The following is a 22,059-nucleotide window of genomic DNA, read 5'->3' as shown; positions in this document are numbered from 1 at the left end:
TGCAACACCTCTTCAACAGTGTCCACTCATGTTTGTAGATGCCCTGACACTGGATGATCAGTTACATTTGCTGTTTCGTGGAATGCTCTAATCACTCTTCTGACAGCAATAGCTAGCTCTGCATGGTTCATATCTAGTTTTGATTCTGTATTAGTATGACCAGAGTGCTTCCTTAGTATTGCAATCAATTGTTGTGCCTTTCATTGCTTGTGAATATCAGTTGTGCATTTCATCATCTGCTTGTATACCAATCTTATTTGCATGAAATTATGTTTGGTTTGCTCTAGTACCATTTACAGAAGCCAGTGGACTGCTGCACTCCCTCTTACTTATGCATATTTATTCTACAGATTCTTCCTCATGCCTTTACAGTCTTTATAAACACCTTTGAGTTTGTTGTGTTTACAGCATTGTTTAACTAGTTTACATTTTTATGCTCACCTGTTTTCAGCTCTGCACAGAAATCTTCTTTGCATTATATGAATAAATACTATTTCAATTTTTTCAGTTATTAACTTCTATTATCAAATAGGGAGGGGATATGTGTTTAGGTAAAGATTGTGTAAGTAAACAAAAAGTCACAAATTTATATAAATTGTAAACTATTAAAATTGTCATTTAAGTCTACATACAGTTTTCTCAAAATGTGATAAAGATGAACTTTACATTTATATTTTTATTCTAAACTTCCTAACTTCAAACTAAACCCTTTATGTCACAACTTAACCTTAAAAACAGCACTTACATTCAATGGTACTCAGTTCATGTTAGAAGTTCATCATGCTTTAGCATGTATCAGTCACTATTATGCAATTATTTGAAAGTTTTTGGTGTAGAAAGCAGAATAACAGCTGATGATAGTTATTAAGAATGTGTTATTTAAAGTAAACTTTACAGAAATATGTTTATGATCACAGGCACATCACACAGTGCAGAAAGAGGAAAAGAAAAACAATTCCATGAACTTTAACATTAAAAAAATGATATAATCTAACAGTATCCCTATATCTTTAATAATTTAAAAATTTTTAAACTTGTTCAAGTTGCTTGAAACATATGTGATAACTTTTTATAATGTTATGCTTAATATATTATTATACACTCTTCCTTACTTTTACTCACTTTTTATTGATAATTGTGGGTTTTATTTTATTGATAACCTTAATCTGTGCATCAAAGTATTTTCACATTTTAGGGAAGGTCTTTGAGCATTATATATAAAGGTCTTTGTTGATTAAAAATACCAACTTTTCCAAAAAGTGAAAACAGTGACAGAGCCAGTCCTCATTCATCCAAAAAAGATAGTGATCTTGGCCCACCTGCATACTTTCTTGCTGGTATTTTGTCCAGACCAGGAACCCACTTAGCCAGTTCTCATGACGACACTTCCCCAGGAGCTGTTCACTGCTTTCAGGATGAATATGGTAAGGTTTATTGATGTTACTATATGAAATAAAAAAAAAAACAGTGTAGTATTCACAGCAAGGAATGAACAGGTAACTTAATTTTAGATTATTACAGTAATAAAAACTAGTGGACAGATAATGTTGTAATATAAACCTTAAAATGCAGAAATTTTGGTGATGATTATAATTTGACTTTTAATATTGTCTTTATATGTTGTTGTTTTCAGCAGCTTGTGTGATTGGACATGTTATGTTTTAGTTTGATTTTCATGTTTTTACTAAGCATCGTAAACACGTTTAATTTTTATCTAAACAACCATACTGGCTTTTGGGCACTTTACATTCATTAACTTAAAAATTGAACTTTTGTTATTACTGTATCTATATTGGGCCAATTGAGGTCCAATGGTTAGCATGCCAGACTTTGGAGCTTAGGTTTGATGGTTAATGTCCTGTTACCACAAAAAACATAAATCAAGCTCTGGAATTTAGGTCCATGGGTGCATTATAAGTTGATTATCAAATTTTACTCCATGGTCTGACATGAGTTGGAAGTGAGTAGTGTCGAATAGCTGCCTTGCCTATAGTATATCACTTCAAAATAAGGGATGGCTAGCACTGATATCTATAACATTAATATTTTAATTCTAGAAATAAAATGAGACTGCAAATGCTAGGTCATGTGAAAAATCAATATGGTTATGTGACATTTCATTAATATTTTTAAGTTGAAGCATCATTTAAGTGTGATGTATTTGTATCAGAGAATATCACGTTTTCTTGTAACCCTTAATAAAAGTGCTAAACATAGATATACTTCGAACTACCAAACACTTTTCTCTTTTTCTTCTAATTTGTAGGTTTTTATTCTTTTGCTATATCATTTTTGATTACATTGTGGGTGAAATTTTGAGTACAAAAACATATTAATTGATTATTGGAGTTTAGATAATTAGTGTGAATGCATTAATGACACAAACATTGTCATTTGTGATAGTGTAGGAGCTGTAAATGCCTGGAAGATGTTTTACACAGTAAATCATTTATGTAAATTAGATATTTAAAAAAGGGTCACAATGAAGAACATTTTTAAAACTAATGTTCTGTTGTAAGGTGAACCTTCACAGTACAGCTTTGTTTTATAATATCATTCTAGTCTATAGTACACATGATCTGTTTGTTTGCAAATATGTTGCAATCTCTGTTTTCAGCATGGACAAATACTTGATTACTATTTTAAATTCACAACATGAGTATGAATTTTGGAGTAAAAGTTTGCAGAGAATATGCCACTATGTTTTTTTTTGTAATAAATAGTTATGTGTGGTGTATTCTCATATTTTTTTCTATAATAGACACATAATTGCAATCTTTTAATTTTTATATTTGGCCCTATGACTAGCAAAGTTTCACTGGCAATGCTATCTATTATAATGAGTAAAGTTCATTCTTAAGTGAACAGTCACCTCAGAATCTCCTTAGAAAATAAATAATTTTTTGCACAAAGGATACACTTATCAGGAGTATTTCATACATCATTTTTGAATGAAAATTTTAAAATTTCTTTCGTTTAGATATAATTAAAAGTGCTACTATGTATCTAATATAAAGTTAATCATGATTAATTATCTCTAATAATGTATTATGGATTGTACTATTGTTTCACTTAAGTTAGAAACTGCATTTGGTTTACAGTATTTTCTGCCTTCAGTGGATCATTAGGTAGAAAAAAAAAGAGTAGTCTATTATTCAATATTGTATTTGTAGTTTTAATATCATAAAACTCTCGTGGGAAAACTATATTTTGCCTGAATATCTCGAGCATGCTCTTACTACAAAAAATACGTTATTCTGTTGCATAAAAGAAAACCTGACACAGCTGTTTATTATGCAAAAAACAAAATCTAAATGGATATTAGTCATGGAAGGGTGTATCTAATTAGTGTAAGGACTCCCACCTTTAAGTTCTGCTAGTTTTTCTTTTAAAACTACATGTGTATAATCACAGAAAACATTTTAGCAAATAAAACAAAGGGTAACAATGACAAAATAGTGTTTAATTTACTTCTACAATCTAACTATTTATAGCAGATATTCTTTCATTTAAAATAATATATACTGAGTATTCATTTAATGGTAAAATTACAGTAGAATATAATATCAAATATTTTAAAAACTACAGATATCAAAATGTGTAAATTTCTCCTTGCTAATAAATTTGAAGAATGGGTTAGTAAAGATTGGAAGAATATTAAAACAGTTCGAATCTAGTATTTCTTCAGTATTTTCCAAAAACCTATGTTTTTCCATCTCGGAATTTTGGTGAAAGTTAAAATACAGTACATTAGCCTATTTGCAATAAAGAATGTGATTAATCTAATGTTACATAAATACAGTAAAATTGACAAAAAAATAACTTTCACAAACATAAGCTGTACGTTCACTTGAGTAATATGCATCATGCATTTAATCAAGATTTATAATCTAATAAAGGAAACATTAATGTTTACCAATTCTGGTTCCCATTATGTTCATCTGCAGATACTTCAGTGGCCATACGTTGTACAATATCACAGAATTTGTCATTAAAATAGGATAGAAGAATTTATCATTCAATCAGTTTAACATATTTTTAGCCCAAAGTAACACAAATGTAATAACATAAGCTAAGCTAAACTAACCTCAAAGAACATATCAATAAAGAATCAAATTATACTCTCAAGATCCTTTACTGAAGTTTAGTTCTTAAATAATGCAGAATAATTCACCAAACTGAATTGTTTTACTTTAAATAAAGATACAGTCACTTATATCTTTTTATTTCTACCCCGTTATTATTGAATCATATTTTCTGTTTATTCTTGTTTATTTTGCTTAATTACTATCATCTGGTGAATCAAAGGATGTCTTAAAAATTTCATATTTTAATTTTCATGCAAACTTAGTATGTTGTCTGCACATGAAATTCATATCAGTAATGCTGGAGTATTTTTAGGTTATTTGGTTAAATAACTCATATAAAGTTATGACTTTATGGTATTGCTATTTTTTTTCACTGTACTGTGTTTAATTACATCAACAATTTTTTTGTTATATATAGTGAGAGAGAGAGAGAGAAAGCACCCCCCAAACTCATCATGTTTAAACAGAAAGTCATTGTGTTCAAGACATGTTTTTACAGTCTCATTTTGTATTCTATTTGTTGGTAGAAAATATTAGTAAAGCTTTGATTTATGTATAAATCTTCATTTGCATATAACTTTCATCATGTTTTGTGCAGTATAACTTGTATGATTTTTGTTAGTTGATGCAAATTATTTGTTAACCAAGGTGCTTTTTATAATTTATGTGTTTTTTACTTTTGATGGTGTCTTTATGACATTCAAACTAATCATATTAAAGTATGTTTCATGCAAGTTTAGTTTTCAGATAGTTCTGATAAAATAATTCTAATGTTGATGGTAAGTTTTTGTATATGAAAGTAACTCTTCTGTTTCTAATACACAAATATATATTATAAATACTTGAATATTAAGTGGAGATCAGTTGTAATTGAATTATTTTTAACCATTTTTTTTTCTTTGTAATGTTAAAAGTTAGTGCTCAGTTTAATTTATTAAGCCTTCAGAGTTTTTGTTTACAGGGAACTGGTTCACTTACACTTTTGATGAGCACAGTTGTGGACTTGCTCGTGGCCTGGAAGGCACTTTTGATCCCAAACTTCTAGAATCTGCAATGGATTCCAAATGGTATGCTTACTGATTAAATTTTGTAGAAACACAAGAAAAGAGTTAGGATTTGGAAGGTGCTTTGCAAGTTTTGTGTTGGCCCATAGTTTAATCTTGATAATATTATTCATTGTGTCATTACATGAAGACCTAGGTTTGAATCTTGATAACAGTATTAACTGTTATTTCTTTACATGAAGATCCATTGTTGAACCTTGATAACAGTATTAATCATTGTGTCATTACATGAAGACCTAGGGTTGAATCTTGATAACAGTATTAACTGTTATTTCTTTACATGAAGATCCATTGTTGAACCTTGATAACAGTATTAATCATTGTTTTTTTAGATGTATACTCATTTTTGAACCATTGTAACAACATTAATCATTGTGTCTTCACATGTAAGCTTATGGTTATATGTCCATGTGGTATAAACCTGACAGTAGGTGGATTTGAAGGAAGTGGCTAATCAGTGTGTAGCATTGTGTACATACATGTATTATATCATAACATGATCTTTATGAAAGTACAGATTATAATATTGCAAATTATGTATGAAATAACTACATAAAATCAGTTTTTATTAATATACAAAAGATTGACATATTCTGATTGTGCATGTTATTAATTCACACAAACTAAATATACAGTTTTTTAGTAAATATCTGAAGTTAAGTGAAGATCATTACTTTTACACAAAAATGGTAAATTTCTTTATTTGTGTTTTTAGAAATAAAATGATGATATCAGTTTGAGTTGAAATAAGTTATTCTTTAAAGTTTGAGATTTGAGGCCAAAGAATACCTTTTTTTTTCTAAATGTGATAGTACATCAGTCAGTCCTCTGCCTATAACACATGTAATTTGTCTTAGTATTCCAGAGGATTTGGAAGGTTTTATTTATTAAAGTTTGAAGGGTATTCTTGCACTGTAAAGTGTTACAATTTAAAATGCTCTTTTTTGGTGTGTGAGAGTTACTTAATATGAAAATAAAATTATGTAAAATGTGTGTGTTGGTGTTAACAGTCAAAGTATATTGACCATTTAATGCTATTATATGTATGTCATATCTAAAGTGCAGTTTAATTTTGTTGCAGGGAAGGAACATCTCAGACATCATCAAGTTCAGGTTCAACTGTCATTTTAGACAGTCCAGCAGCTGTTTTGCATGCTCCCAAACTTCCTACTCCAATGTTGTCTGGACTTAACCTTCCAACATCATCTGCATCTAGCTTTTTGCCAGTACCAAGAGCTGAGCAGGAAGTAGGGGGAGGTGATGCTCACTCCTCTAGTTTATCTCAAGGCCATGCTCATAGTATTTCTCGAACACCTCTTCAAATGTTTGCTGAATCGTTACTTAGCCGTGCCACACAAGGCATGACAGCTGGAACTCTAGGTGTTGCTGCTGCTGCTTCCAATGTTTCACAGACTGCCAGTTCTCAGGCGGGCACTGACACAGACCTGGCATCCAGCTGCCGTATTAGGTTCACTGACTCCTCTGCTCACCCTCAGAAACCCCGCCACTTCTACAAATTTTGGCTTGTTCCCTGCAAGTATTTGCGAGTGAGATTTGACAGACTGACCTTGTTAGCCCTGCTGGACAGGTAATTTGTGAATCATTATTGTGAAATTACTTGAACTTGCTTAAATACATTAATGCTTTTTTGTTATATGCATGGTTCCCATGAATCTGGAAAGTGTATGGGAGGATATAATTTTGCTCTTCTGTGTCCTGGAAAGGACCTTAAATGTCAAAAAGTGGCAAAAACTTGGAAATAGTTATTGTTGAATTGGCAAATAAGCACATAAAAAATTGGTTTGTTTTGGGAAAAATAAACTTACTTTTCAGTAGTTAAATTGGAACAAAAAATACAGTTTAGGATTATTTTTCAAATTTTAGTCAGGTTCAACATTTTCATTATATCTTAATTGAGTCAGTATATGTATGTGATAGTCCATATAATGGATTTTTTTCTCAATAATAGTAAAATATAGTTAGAGTTTTAATTGTATATCTTTCATAATTTTTGACTGCAGATGGCATTCTCTTGCTTTTTGAAAGAGCAAATAAAAATGTATTGGGTGCTGGCAAACCAATTCTATGGTCTGTTGGGTAGAGCCCTGGTGAAAATTTTGTAGCTGATAACTGGCAGTTTTCTGCAACTTATAACTACTAAGGATACTGTCCATTATTAGGCTAGGCCTCACAAATCTTTGTTATTATGAAAATCTTGTCAGCAACATTGGCCGTTAGGTTGGAACCTTTGACCAGTAACTAACCTTCCCTATAAGCCATTTCGATTATTATTTGATCTTTCATTGAGCTATAGTAAAACTGCAGTTATTCATTTATTTTAATTAAAAATTAAACTCTAAGATACATATTATTTATTTTAATTATTAAAGGTGCTATGAATTGCTAGGCTAGTGTCACCTGCTAAACTCCTTCAAGTTTTATAAAACTGCTATTGTGTGTTTATTGATTTTATAAACATTGTAGAAAGAGAATTGACTCACTTTCTGATGGCTGCTATTGATTATGCTGGTTAATACACAGTTTCATACTATGAGTAATTATTACCTTTCATTATACACAGTTTCGTACTATGAGCAATTATTACCTTTCATTATACACAGTTTCGTACTATGAGCAATTATTACCTTTCATTATACACAGTTTCGTACTATGAGCAATTATTACCTTTCATTATACACAGTTTCGTACTATGAGCAATTATTACTTTTCAGTACAAAATGTGTATTTTTCTCATGGCTTATTATATTAGTGAGAACATTATGTGGTTTCAAGCTTACATTCCAGAACTGTTGGCATGAAGTTAGAAGGTGCTAGGTGCTGGCAGATCATGAAGAAAACAATTCTTAACATATCATGGGATAACAGTTCAGTTGAGGCCCAACTGAAAAATTAATATGTCAAATTCCTAAAGAAAGGGTAAACCCATGTTATACTACTGAAGGAAAACTGAGAAGTGGTGTGTAAAAGAGGTTTTTCAATTTTGATTTTGAAAATCCTTGTAGTTAGGGTTTTTATTTGAAAACATGTTGGTCAAAAACCTGGATTTTGATCCTGAAATTATTTTGGAACAATTTTCAAAGTCCCTTAAAGATTATGAATTTGAAATGTTTTCAGTTTGAAATTTCATATATTTCAACATTGGTTTAAAAGGTGACTAAAAGAACAATACTTCCAATTAAATCTGCACTGTGTCACAAAGTGATGAGTCTTGAGTAATGACATAAAAAGTATTAGATATTGTATCATATATTCAGTTGTTTCTTACACTTTCTCTAAAACTGGAACAATATTGTGTACTCCTGTAGTTAATCACCATGTGATAAGTCTTGAGAATTTTAGCATTTCATATTTGTATGTCTTTAACTTATGTTCTTGCAATGATATATTTCATTACTACTTTCTACCATTTGTTATGAATACTAATAGGTTATTTGTATTATAGTTTACTAGGGTGCCTGAAATTAAACTAGCTAGCTTAGTATCATTGCAAGTGTAAGTTAGATACATACTTGTGTTTCAGGTAAGTTGTTCTCATTTTTGTAGTCTTTTTGAAATAATATACCTTTTATCTGCCCTGTTTTTTGGACATCCACCCTATATTATCCATATATTTTTGACTACATTCCTCTGTATTTAGCTGTGTTTTTTGCCTATAACCTGGTGGGAGGCCTAACTTATTTTAATGAGGTCACATGGTTGGAATATGAAAGTTGGAAAAAATTGCCAATTCACATGCAATACCATCAGAAGCTACATTCATAGCATCAACTACAGTGGCAGAGTAGCTAGATGGAAGCTACTTCTCACTTTAGGCAACATTGTATGTTGACAGCAGTCACATTTGCAATCTCCTGTCTTTTGGGACATTGTAATTTGTTTCAGACATGTCCAGATTTGCTCACTTCTCAGACAGTGGATGCATCTGGATTTGGCAACTATCAGTCAGGAACTTTCACTGAACTGTCAGTAAGCCAAAACAAAAATGAGTGGTATTTCTGTTATGGTGTGAGGTTCTACTTGGACAGCTATGTGGTCACAGCTGGTGTTATATGAAGATATGTTCTTATGCCATATTGCTTATTCAGTCTGAGTGACAAAATTATGGCTTGAAGATTAGGGCAGTAACACCTTCTGATGACCAGGACAGTTGTCAGATGTGAACCCTGTTGAACATGTGTGGTTCATTCTTGATCATTCCCTCCAAAAGCATCCCAAACAACAAACTTCTAGTAACATTCTCATCCAGGTTTTTTGCCAGGAGTATGGTGCAATCTCACAGATATAGATTTCAGATTTTGTATGTTCAATCTGTAACCATGTTTCTGCAAAGGACACATCAATTAAGTAATAATAGTAAACTTTTCTCTCTTTTTGTATATTTAATGAAATGGTATTCTTTCTGTAATGGGTGTGTATTTACTTGTTGGTAGGCTGTGTATATTTGTCTATGTAGCTGCCTCAGTGATTCAAGACAACTTTCTAGGAATTTACTCCAAGCAGGGCTTGTATCATTCAGTAATAGCTGTAGCAGATAACATTTTTATAAATTTCTGAATTTTCTGACAAGATTACTCAAAGTAAGCTTAGAAAAGGTTCTCCAAATGTTGGATCTCCATGTACAGAAGTTATTGTCAAGAAATTCTGTAAAAGAGAGTCATCATATTTAAAGTGGATAGTTTAAAATACAACTCTGGTTAGAATATGATGCAGAAAATAATGTATCTTTATGCAAATCATGCATGAAAGTTAAGATTCAGAATATGTTTACTTCCAGAAAGTTGCCAGTGCTGGATGAACTTCATCTAGTACTGACTTTTTCTTTTAAATTTTGGCTGTTCAGAGTTCAGTCGTTAGCCAATTTGACTGACATATATTATCTAGCTAAAGCTTAGTTATTATCTAGATTAATTTATCTTTCTAATGTACATTGAAGGCAACAACCACAAGTTAAAATTTTAAAAATAAGCAATTTTTATTATTTAGCTTAACCTCTGTTGGCCAATTTCTAGAGAAGCTCAGAATTCCTAATTAAAGATAAGTTCAATATCTAGATTAAGTTAGCTCTTCAAACTAAATTGTCAGTAACCACTATAAATTGGATATTTTTAAGTAAATGCTTCAAGTATCTAATTTAATTCTTGAGGTGCATTTGCTGGAAACTACCACAACTTAAACATTTTTTGATAAACATGATTTCTAGTATCTAACATAACTCTGTAGAGTGTTTTGTTTCCAGCCATTAAAGATGATACTTTGAAGTAAATGTGCTTTCTAATATGTAACTTAATTTTTTTGGTTGAACTTCTAGCACCTATCATAAGTTAATTTTTAAGCAAATGTTTTTTTTTTTGTTTTTTTATATCTAGTTAACTTTATAGCCTGCATTCTGCAGCAACCCACAAACTTGAAGTTCTTTAGTGAAAATAATTTATATTATGTAGTTTATCATTGTAGACTATGCTAATGGCAACCACTAAAAATATATTTTTTATAATACACAGTTTAACTTTACAGCCTGTTTCGTTGGCAAGTTTGACATTCTTAAAGAACTAGTGATTTTTAGTATTTAAGCTAACTTGATAGCTGCATTGTGGCAACCACTACAGATTTAATAATTTTAAGTAAATGCTTCTAGCATAACAATCACTGTGAATCAGAAATTTTTACCTGCACATGGTTTAACAGTGTCTAGTTTTAGTTAGCTCTTTGAACTGCCTGCTGTTAACTCCCAGAAATTTGATAATTTCAAGTAAATATTTCTGTATCTAATTTAACTGTGGGGGTTTCATTGCTGGAAGCCACTGTAAATGTGATATTTTAAGTAAATATTCATAATATGTAGTTTTACTATGGACTACTTTGTTGTTGACAACCACCAAAAATCTTACCTTCATAAGTAAGCACAATTTTTAGTGGCCACTTTCATTTTATGGACTATGCACCAACAAAAACTTGACCTTCTTTAGTATGATTTCTGCTGTCTAGTTTCACTCTGTAGACTATATTGTTGAAGACCAACAAAAACTTGACCTTCTTAAGTATGATTTCTAGTGTCCAGTTTCACTCTGTACACTGCATTTCTGCCCATGACCACAAATTTGATAATTTCAAGTAAATATTTCTGTAACCTAATTTTTATTGTGGTAGCATTTAGGTTTTATTCACTCTACTTTTTTTCTATTAATGAATGGTGGGGTCATGCTGCTTTCAAAATAAAATCGAGAGAGAGAGACATTTTGCCATTTACATTATTGTTGTTTAAACAGCCGTAGACAGTATCAAATAAGCAAACACTCATTCACTATCATATTTAAAACTAACTACACAACACAGTGACTATAAAACATTTTTGATACTGATAAGTTCAATGGATATCTCTCTACTGTTGAAATAATTCTTGTGTAAAATTGAGTAGAATATTAAAGTAATTCTTAAGCCTGATTGCTATTCTTTAATACTTTCTTATAGTTCAATCAAAAACGTTTTTAAAACAACATAAATATATATGACCACAAATTTGATATTCATAAATAACAATGGTTTCTAGTATTTAATTGGAGTTAGTTTTGTGGTAACTTATCTTGCAATCATCATAGATATTTTATTTGACATAGATGAATGAAGAGGAAGCTAAGAAGTTATTTAGACTATGTTTTTACAATACCAAACAGCTGAAATGTGGAATGAAAGTAATAGCTTTTATTATGTGCTTCAATTTTTTTTATGAGTATTGTTACGTGGATGCATAATAGTAACTTTTACAACCATTTTTATGTCACTTTTTGTAGGAATCTAACCATCACAGAAAATGTGGTGTCCGTGGTGCTTGTGGTGCTGGTCGCCGTCCTTGGGGCTCTGTGCCTTGCTAATAATTTTTTCCATGATATATGGATTTTTGTGTTTTGTTTTGTCATAGCAGGTTGTCAATACACACTTCTTAAGGTAGGTGTTTAGGCAGTCAAGTAAGCTTAACCAAGCAGTGTTTATAGTGTTCTGAATAAGAAAACCACAAAAAATAATAAAACTCCTTCTCTTGTGACAAATTAAATGCTACCTTACTACAAAAAATATTAAGTATTTAATTCATATTAATAATTTTATATATATAAAGTCCACAAAATCTTATAATTTTAAGACCATGACAAAAACAATTAGATCATTATACATGCTATAAATAGTACTAAAAATTACAAACAAATTGAGTACACTTTTACTGTATGTTAGCTACATGTATATGTATTTATCACATTCCCACAATCAATTTTTAATGGAGCTTCTTCTGTTTATCTTTTTTTTTTCAGCTTTTGAGTTAAGTAATAAAAGTAGAACATTAAAATGTTTATTTTTTGTATTGGGAGACAGAGCTAATATATGAGGCAGAACAAGAACAAAAATAAAATTTCATATCACAGGTTAACTTTGAGGCTTTTTTTTTAATTAGTGCATTAAATTCATTTCTCATTTATGTTGTAAATATTCTATATTCTCTTTAAAAACTATTCTGTAAACAAAAATTCTCAAGAAAAGATTAAAAATATATTAAATTATTGATGAAAAGTAGAGAATTAATATTACCTGTGTCTGTACTGTATGATATAATAAGAAACAACCATTGTCTATATGTTTTTGGGTACCTGTGTGATTCAACATAACTGTTATATCATAAAAATTCTTTTCTTTTTTTTACAGAGCGTCCAACCTGATGCTGCCTCACCAACACATGTATGTTTGAGTATTGTGAAAGTTATTTGAATAGAAAGATGAATTCCCTTTCGTAGTAGGTTAAAAAAGATAACTAGTGTTTGATAAAACAACTCAATTATACAACAAGAGCAACTTAAAATTAATGTAGAGCAATATGTATAATTAAATTTCAAGTTATTTTTCAGTCATGTTTCTTACAAAGTAAAAACTAAGTGAGGGAAATTTTGTCATTCATATTATTGTTGCTTAAAATAGCTGTATACAGTATCAAATAATTAAATGCCTGTTATCTATCATACTTAAGACACTAACTACACAACATAATGACTACAAAATGTTTTTAATATTTATAAATTCAATGGGTATCTTTCTACTTTTGAACAAATTCTTGTGTAAAATTCAGTTGAATATTAAAGATATTCTTAAGCCTGATTGCTATTCCTTAACACCTTCTCATACTTCAATCAAAAAAGGTTTTAAGACAGTATATGTACATGTTGACTAGCTATAGAGTCCAGTAGGGTATTCTTTGTACTAATTCTAAGAGTGAATGGTATTTCTGTTTAATAAATGGTCATATTGTTAACCAGAAAGTAAAGCATAAAGTATATGCATATCTGAATAATTTTTTAAGTCATGCCATTGCTGTTATATGATCAAATTTGTGAACTAGATGAGCTGCTAAAATTACATACTATTAATTCAACAATTGTTTGATATTTATTTATTCATTGACTATTGATATATCATCTATTACATAGTTGACTTGAACTTAAGTAACAATCCCAGGAATTGTGCAGACAGCTACTAACCCCTCACAGGAAATAGAAGATATTTGTTTATTCACATTCAGCAATGGGCTTCTGACTGTATACTGTCCTATTGATTCCCCGTTTTGGGCTTTTCCTAACTACACCAATATGGTACTTTGTTTTCAGCAGTCTCATTCTCTCTCTGAGTATTGACAAAGACCTTCCATTGTTGCTGTGTTTGCATTACAGGTGTAGATGCGGTTGATATCCTGCAAGTAGATTTGTGCCAGATTTAATGCAGGGGCTCGTTTTGTGAGCTTGTCACTTTTCTCATTTAGCTTTACCCTGCATGGGATCTGCAAATCATTTACAAATACTACGTTGGGGACGTTTGTGTGTTTGTGGCTCACTGTTTTCAGCAATCTAGAGGAGAGCTTGTTTTATGGCATTCTTTAATCTTGTACCGCTTGTTGGAAACTTGAATGCCCAACCAGCTCTCTCACTAGCTGTAATGTAGAAACCATCTGTGGCTATTAAGACCATTGTGGTCTTCAGATTGGTTCTAGCAGGCTTTTCCTGCTTCACCCTTTGATTAATCTGTACATTTATTGTTTAAGTAGATTTCTACAGATTACAGTGGTGCAGCATACATACTTCTTATGAGATTTCTGAGATCTGGTGGTAACCAATTATCTCAGTAGTGGCTGTATATCATCTCTACACCTAAAACTGTCTTCTGAAGCATCTTTTAGGCAATCTCCTGCTTATTTGGTGTCTGCAGGTTCAGTATGAGAGTTGGAATATCCCAGTTGAAAAGGACAGTGGCACAATGATGGAATGCATGGTCTTCTAAGCACTGTTGATGTTGCTGAGACTTTTGTGGTGTAACAGGGTCTTGGTGGGGATGGCTGAAGTACATCCTGTGCCCAATCATAAGCATGTGTTATGTATCTTTTCAATATTATTTAGCTGAGTGGCACTCATACTGATCATCATAATGCATAATCTAGGATATAGCAGGTAAGACTTTGGTATCACATAAGCATGTTATATTCCTTGGCTTTGTTTTATGATTCTACTTTCGGTGCATTGATCCCTTTGGTAGTTTTGGTTATCGTAACATTAACATGGTTCAAGAAGTTGAATTATCTGTCAAATGTTACCCCTAGATGCTTCACTATTTCTTCTGGAGGGATGACAAAAGATGGTTTGTCCGCATCAGCATGTCTGTTGAATGCGCAGAACATGGCTGTGGTTTTGGCAGGACTGATGGCCAGTTCTCATGTCATTGCATCATTTGCTTATCCTTCTGAGAGATGCTTGTGTCTTGTTTCTGATCTTAGTTTTGCTGTGCACCAGAATCTTGTCAGCAGAGGTTAGTGCATGAAATCTGGTTGGACTGTTTAGGTGCGGTAAAATTCCCAGTGTTAAATAAGTATTTATTACTCCTTAACCCCCCTTGCATGTGTAGTCTACCAGCTCAGTGTTTAGATCTGTAATTAACACTGTACTTATACCTGTAACAAAACAAAACAACACTGTACTTTAAACATGATGACATGTACTAAACCTACCTAATTGATAACTCTGCAAAGTACTTAAACTAAATTCATGGTATATTGTACTTATATGTACAAGTTAGCAATTGGTAACAGTGTAATAAGATCTATATCTAGTCATGTAGTAAATTAGTATATATTGGATCCTGATATTTTTCCATAAGCACTTTGTCAAGGACTTAAGTAACACTGTTGGTACAACTGTTAATAAAGAGTAGGGTTTAAATAAAATAGTATATCTAACTAGGGTTGTTGACTGCTTTTTGATTTTATTTAGTTAGAAGTTACTTTTCAACTAGTTTCAATGCAACAGTAGTACATGTCATTAAACATTTACAACTGCAGTGCATACCCACAGTATTAATTATATCAGTTGTTTTTTTTGGGGTGGCTATATTTTTGCTGTAGTATATTATAGCCTCCAATTGCGTATCCTACTAGAATTTACATTTGCACCTAGTAACAATGTTTATTTGTTTTGTTGCTAGGGTTACAACCGTGTGGTCTTGTACAGCCGTCCTGTATACTTCTGTTTGTGTTGTGTGTTGCTGCTAGGTCTGCAGACTCGACTTGATTCCAAGGACCACTATTCTTCTTTCAGTGTGTATGGAGTTGCTATAACTACACGAGGAGTCATTCTAAAGATGCGGGACCTTCTTATAGGTAAGCTTTAATGTAATTCATATTATCTTCTTATACACCAAAATTCTAAGATGCTACAGTTAATAACAACCAAAACTGGCAAGTCCACATGGCATAGCAATGTTATAATATAAGAAACACCTTTCTGTGTGTATTTTATCATTGAAAGTAATCATAAAAAAAAAACTTTACTCTCACCTGTACTTCCAAAGAGATGAATATCAATTTGTTCTAGAACATACATTACAAATGTATTAACTTGTGGTAATAGGCCAAAGCTGAAGATAACAGGCAATGCCAACAAAAAAACTGGAAAGAAACGAAATATTCAAACTCAAACAAGCTGCTGATCACTGATAAAAAATATACATATTTTACAAATGAATATTTACTTGGAATATATATCCCGTATCAAAAGCAACAAAGTTGGGAAACCACAGCTTTCTATTTTAACCCCAATAACACAAAATGAAACTTCCATAACTAAGGAAAGTAAAATGCTGTAAGATTTGGTCTTCTTTTGGTTATGAAGCTGATAATTTGCAACATTCAAAGTCACAATTTATAAGAAAAAAGTATGCTTGTTATAGAAAAGATTCAGTGGAAAACACAATCTTGGTAGATACAACATTCCTTATAGAACTTGGAAATTTTTTTTTAAACTATCAAAAACATTTGATGTTTCAAGATAAATAAAAAAAATGGCTTACATATTTAACCCTTTACATCTCAGTGATTGGTATCATGCCTGCTCTGACCTTGCATTAATAAAAGTTAATAACTCATAAGAGTCACCATATCTGAAACATAGACACTTCAAATAGATATCGTGGTGACTATAGTACCCTTTAAAAATATAAGTTTGATTTGTTTTGGTCTGTGATTTATAATACAGTAAAAACCACTATATAACATAGCTATTTACTACACTGTTAGATATAATCCATGTAGCCTAGTTTTCATGTATATACCACAGAGATCTAATGACATTATGTGCTATACTACATTGTTGAAAGAAATGTTACAAAAAATTATCTAAAACATTAAAGCTAATATAAATGTATAGTAGTTATCTCACTCTATTTTATACAGAAAACTTATCTGTATTCTCGTTTTACTAATTTATCAATATGTGTTTAAAAAAGACATTGCAGCTTTACCTTTGCTCAAGAGCAAAATGTGATGCTGGTATTGACCATGGCCTCGAATTACAAAACTCATGACTTCTTGCAAACAGAAAATTAGCTACTAATGCAATTGCTTTAGTAAAATAAATAACCATGGAGGGAAATTCACAAGTTAACTTATTACATTTCCATAACATGCAAATAATAAACTGTTCCTAACTTACAAGACAAATACCCTGCTTGGCTTCAAGACACCTTGAAATGTACTAAGAAATTTTGCAATTTAGTAGAGCTGCACAAGGAAGGACAGGAACACTACAGGAAACAGGTTGCTATAAATAAAATAATCCAAGGTTTCAAATGATATATTTACAATTTTGTCAGATTCAGACACTTGAAAATCATGAAAAAAACGTTGATAGTTGAATTTTACAGTTCTTGACATTACAAACTTTAAAAATTCACTGTTTTCAAATTAACCCTCAATATGTGCAGAGTTTACATATTTGTAGCTTAGGCTCATCATTGACAAGTTTTATCTTTGCAGACAGGAAATGTAATGATTTTTTATTATCTCAGCAATAATTAGAAAAGAGGGTGAATATTGAAGATTAGGGTTAGCAGTTTTAATGGGTTTTTTATTACTTCATCCGAAACAAATGCTAACAAAACTTACATCAATAGAAAGTTTAAAATATCAACATTTCAGCTGTAATTTTATTTTGGAGGTAATTTGAGGGGGGGATAAAATGCACATAATTTTTCAAAGCTTGATGTTGTCATTTTGCCCTTGATAAAAACCTGAGATACTGAGCTGAGAAGAGTTAATATACCACAGTACAAGTATTACTTGTGAAAAAATAAAACTATCCTCTACAGTTATAAAATATTTACTTATACCGTTATGAAAATCACTGTCATTTTGTAAAAGAACCAATATAAGTACTTATGAAAGTTTGTATGTATTAAATGATGCAAATTATAATACAAGTTCTAATTAATTTATATTAATTGGGATATGAACAATAAAACCAAGCGGTATGTTTGTGTCATTTTATGCACTATTATCAATTAATTATGAGCTTAATTGTCAATCTAGAATTATCACATTGTTTCAAAGGATTGCATATTATGAAAATATTTTCCTATCTATTGGAATTCTTGCATAATTCTTTTTGTCAGCCGGTGGAACAATGGTAAGTTTGTGGACTTACCATGATAAAATCCATGGTTCGATTCCCCATGGTGAACACAGCAGTTAGCCTAATGTGGCTTTGCTCTAAACCAAACAGGCATGATTTTTTCTTCATTTAAAAAAAGTGACATATCCAGTTTAATTTTTTTCTCATGCCATGTGCATTCAGTGTCAAAATATTATCTATTGAAATAAAATAAACATCTTTAAAAAAATTAATATGTATTGTGAAACTTACAAGATTTTCTTCTTGTGATGTGCAAGGTAGTTAATGTGTATCATGTCATGAGTATCATTGTTGAGAAAAACCATTAAAAAATATTTTATTTGATTCAGTAATACTGTATGCTGGGTTTGGTAAATAGTGAAGTGTAGTAAGAGTTAGGCTGGCTACTTTGTCTGAATTTCTGTTTTTACTGTGATTGATGAAAGAAAGAAATAACAGTAATTTTTCATAAAATTTTGTATGAGTATTTGATAGTAATAATTATTATTAAATAATTGAATTATTTAGCATAGTTAATTGATGTCAGTGTCTATTGTATTATTTAAAAAAAAGTTATTTAATGTGTTTGTGAGATACTTTTACTAACTTTCAAGGTAATATTTTTTACAGCTACAACAAGTTTATTGTCAGCCACATACTGCATCGTCAGAAGTTTACTCACAGTAACAGTATTGTATGGTCTTGCATACAGTGGTCTCAGGGTAAGTTTTTGTAGTAATACCTAGGCATCTAAGATCTTGTGGTGGCCAGTTAACTTATGACAGGTGCCTTTTAGGCAATCCTGTACTTGGGTCATTGTGGAGCTGGAATGCTCCCTTTGAAAAAGGCATTGGCTCGATGATAGAATGCATGGTCTTTTCAAAGGGAAAATGATAAAATAGAACTTCCCAACAAACATTACATGTGTTGTGTCCACTATATTTGGGACTGTACAGAGGTATTTGGTCAAGAAAGATTTACCGTATGAACTTACTTGTTGGATTATGAGTCATGTTACTGTAACTTTTCAAATTCTTTTATTCAACCAATTTTTTTAAGTATCATGGAGAGACAACCTATAATTTTCTTAAAATTATTTGTACATGTTTTTTGAATATTTTTCTTCAAATAGTATTGCATTAGCAATAGTTTGATAAGTTTATATGTAAAAAGAATGTTTGTTGATGCAGATTTTTTCTGTCTTGTTCAAACTCAACCATTAAAAAGTATGGCTGTTGCCACTGTGGAGTGTAGGATTGATGAACTTACATTAAGTATTTTATTCAAACAATAGGTTATACTTCAATAGCACAAGGACAAAAAACAATAGGTATAATACCATGTAAAAATACAGTTATTATGGACACTTGTTTTTTCAAAGTTGATCTTTCTTATTGAGAGGTGAACATTCAAGGTGTAACTTTCAAAAGTGCTTTAGATTTTGGTTTCCTGTATTAATTAAGTATCTATAATTTAATGATTAGTTTCATCAAGGGATAAGTTCAAAATTTGTAGAAAGGAATGAAAATATAATATTTTTTCTTCAAAAGAGTGTCTTAAACGTTTTTTTTTGTTGTTTTTTTTTTGCCTAAACTGTGTGCTGTGTACACAAAACGATATTAATTAAAGTTATGTAGTATTCTTCCGTTTATTGAAAAACAGATGTTTTTGGTGACGTTGCTTTATTTTAATGTAGAGGTAAACATTTTTGTTACACAGAATTAGATTATTTATTATATTGAATATTAGATTTCCATGGTGACCAAAACCTGTAATTTTGTAGCCAATGTAAAATTTATGCACCTCATCTTATTGGTTATAAAAATGTACAGTTGTTTCTAAAAAGTGTGAAGTTTGTTTGCAAACATTACATATATTTAGTGCATTCATTTGTGGTTGAAATTAAGTGCATGAAACTTCAACAGGAATTGGGACAAATTGAGTTATGTTATTTCAATATTGTTAAAAAAATTTTTTTTTTTCCAAAAATATTTTGGCAGTGAATTATAATCAAAATTAGTTGTCACTATTTTGTTTGAACATCTGTTGCTGCCTTTTTGGTTAGCAATGAAAACGGTCCTTGCATCAAACCCAAAACACCATTCATTAGATTTATAAGGGCTCAGAATTGAATCAGAGACTGTTTCAGGTTAAAGGACCAAGTAATGAGCCAAAAATCTGATTCATCAGCTAGAGGATTTATCACTGAATGTAAAATCTCATTCACTAGCTAAAGAACTTACGTATTATCCAAAATATCACTTACTAAAAGTAAAGGACTTGATATAGAGTCAGACTGGATGTGACTGCTTAGCATGCTCAGACTGAGAATTTGAGGGTTTATGGTTTGTGTTCTTTTGCTAAAAAAAAAAACATGCTCTGCATTTTGAGGCTGTGGGTGTGCTCTAAAAGTGAAAGATCTACACTTTGGTAAGACAAGAGTAGTCCTACAGTTTGGAGTGGGTACTGTTGACTAATTGCTTTTCTTCTAGTTTTATCAGTTCAAAATTAGGGACAGCTATGGGCATATAACCCTTGTATAGCTTTGCATGAAAATTCTAAACAAACAAATGGTATCCAGTCTAAATATCATTCATTAACTAAAGGGTTCAGCAAAACATCCATAACTTCTCGTCACTGCACCTAAAGGATTCAGAATTAAATTGAAAAGTTGATCCACTAAGTATAAAAACCAGCATTGAGCCCAAAACCTGATTCACTTGCTGAAGGATTTTACAATGAGGCCCTGACTTTAATTCATTAGCTAAATGACCCAGAATTGATTTCAAAATCTCAATCACTGTTGCGAAAGGACTCACCCTGGAGTCCAAAACTTTATTCACTAACTAAAAGACACAGCATAGAATCCAAGTCTCATTCACTAGCTATATTAGAAGAGACTATCAGGTTTATTTTAATGTTACCTTTAATGTTGTATTTATCTACCTCTAGGTAAAACTAAGGAGAATCATTAAAGATTCATTTTTTCATATGCAGGAACAACGAAATCCATCCCAGAACATCATGTTTTCAGTTTACTGTGGGATTCTTATTTCAATATCCTACCATCTTAGTCGTAGTGCCAGTGACCCAACTGTACTCTGGTAAGCAAATTAGCTTCATCATTTCTTTTCAACAAAACATCACTAAACTACATATAATACAGGTACTAGGATAGCTTGAGGAAGATAATGTAATTGCTTTTCTTTCCTACTATAACTAAACCACACAATCTTAACTAAAAGGAGGTTTTTTTTTTATCAGCTTAATCTTTCTCAGGTCAGAGGAGGTGTCACTGACGTACCTGGATTTTTTTTTTTCCTTCTTAAAATAGTATCTAGTTTCAGCTGTAAAAAATCATGTGATGTAGTATTTCCATCATTTTTGTTGTGAGACACCATTTCGGAAAAAAAAAATTAACAACTAAAAATACTTTGTTTTGTTGTAAAATTTCAATTTTTTTATTGTTGAACAGAAAGTTTCATCTTATATGTCCAATCATTTTCCACTTAATTTACATTCATTAATATATTTCTTTTCATACTTTATTTTGTTAACTGCAGTAGTTATAACTTTATATTATAAATTTTAATAACATGACAAAAACTGCCAAAGATAAAATTAACAGTAATATTCAATAGATAGTGTCCTTATAGTGCAGTGGATAACGCATTGGATTTCTAATCCAAAGGTACCGGGTTCGTTCCCCGGCAGGGATGCCACCACCATTGCCTGGTCCCAAGTCCAGGATGAGAAAGGAGGAGGGTTGGGCGCGGGGCTAGCAACTCCGCCCCGTAAAAACCAACCTGCTAAAAAATTACTGCAGCAACAACAACTTCCGTCAGCGAGGTGTTGTTGGGGCCCTATGCTCCAGTGGGAGTCTACAGTGATTATTATTATTATATACATATATATATATAT

The 22,059-nt window shown here is 31.3% G+C and overlaps 1 pseudogene; it reads left to right on the top strand.

Annotated features, from left to right (window-relative positions):
- Positions 1-22,059, top strand: part of LOC106459934 — a 107,758-nt pseudogene that overhangs the window by 48,330 nt on the left and 37,369 nt on the right.

This window comes from Limulus polyphemus, unplaced genomic scaffold, assembly GCF_000517525.1.
Source record: "Limulus polyphemus unplaced genomic scaffold, Limulus_polyphemus-2.1.2 Scaffold684, whole genome shotgun sequence".
Taxonomy (NCBI): Eukaryota; Metazoa; Arthropoda; class Merostomata; order Xiphosura; family Limulidae; genus Limulus; species Limulus polyphemus.
This window is presented reverse-complemented; position numbering and strand designations above follow the sequence as displayed.